This window comes from Trachymyrmex septentrionalis, unplaced genomic scaffold, assembly GCF_001594115.1.
Source record: "Trachymyrmex septentrionalis isolate Tsep2-gDNA-1 unplaced genomic scaffold, Tsep1.0 scaffold301, whole genome shotgun sequence".
Lineage (NCBI taxonomy): Eukaryota > Metazoa > Arthropoda > Insecta > Hymenoptera > Formicidae > Trachymyrmex > Trachymyrmex septentrionalis.
Window position 1 is genome coordinate 235,180 of NW_017305465.1, and position 1,363 is coordinate 236,542.

Below are 1,363 nucleotides of genomic sequence, written 5' to 3' on the forward strand. Positions count from 1 at the left end.
AGAAATTTATTCCGTAATTTTTGAAATTAAACGGATTTAATTTTCTATCACCGTTAAACGCTTTGTTATCGACAAAGCCGACTATTATTCGTTTTGGTAGCTGCCCGAGTATTGCGTTGTCTATCGATTCCCCCACGACGCCGGCGTGTATCGTGAATGTCTTAACTTCGACCCTCGTAAGGGGATACTTGGCGGTGGTTTTACTCAGCATTCTGGCGTGTGCGAGGAGCACGCCCGGGCTTATTTTTGCTCTTCTTACGAGTAGACTGGCGTCAAGAATGCGAATTTTGATAGCGTTTTACTCTCCATAAGACAAAATGAATTTTTCGAGCGTACGAGTCTCATTCTAACCTCCACTCCATTAATTAAAAATTTATCTTGATTGAAAACGTCGCAGTGAAGATGACCAATGAGATCTAGCGCGCGATTTCCTCGAATGTATTGCGCACATCTCTCGAGCGCTGTATTTGGAATTGACGCGTCTAACGTGTCGTCCATGTAACCAGGGATATCCGCGTCTCATAAGCAAGAGGTTAGATGGGAGGTTTTTGCGGGTGAAGCATAATTTAATAACGCCTCGATGTACGCGCGGTACGCGTAAGCGTTGTTTGGCGATACGAGCTTTTGATTGAAATATACGTCGATTTTGTTGAACATGGAATGCAATAAATGATTTACGAGGCCTACTTTTGCCATCGGGTACGACCGACGTGCTTTCCCCACGCTCGCTTTCTACGCGTATGCGAAGGCTCAACATGGTGTGAGTGAGGTCCAGATAGTCTTTTCCATGTCCGGGTATGACGAATTCTATGGGCGAGTCGTCTGCGAGCGAAGTTACGGGTTTGTAATAAATCCATTGCGAACTGTCAATGCTGGTTTGCCTAGGTGGCAGAGAGAAGAGATCGAGTTCGCTCTTTATACACTCGCTCGAGTGGGTATGAAGAAAGGACATGCTTTTCTTCAGCTGCGAAATCGAATCTCAATTAAGAGAATATGTCGGATACGTCGCGTTCCTTGCCACGATGTTTCCTAGCGGATGGTTTTTTGATTTTTCTTCCAGCAGCACGAATTTTCTTTTTCTTCGTCACTTTTTTGCTCTTCTTCCCTGTGGTACTTTTCGATGATTTTTCTTTTGACCCCCCGACGGCGTTTACGATGCGCGATACGTCTATCTCGACCACCGAGTGGAAACTGAAGCGCTGCGGATTTAGTGGATATTTTATATCCAGATCCCCTCATCAGGGAGCTTATTTTTTTTTGGCTTTTCTCTTCAGATTACCCCTCGATTCCACGAGCCGACTTTTGACCGCTTCCTTTAACGGTTTATTATTTTCGACGTCTTCTATTACGTTAATTCCAGCGC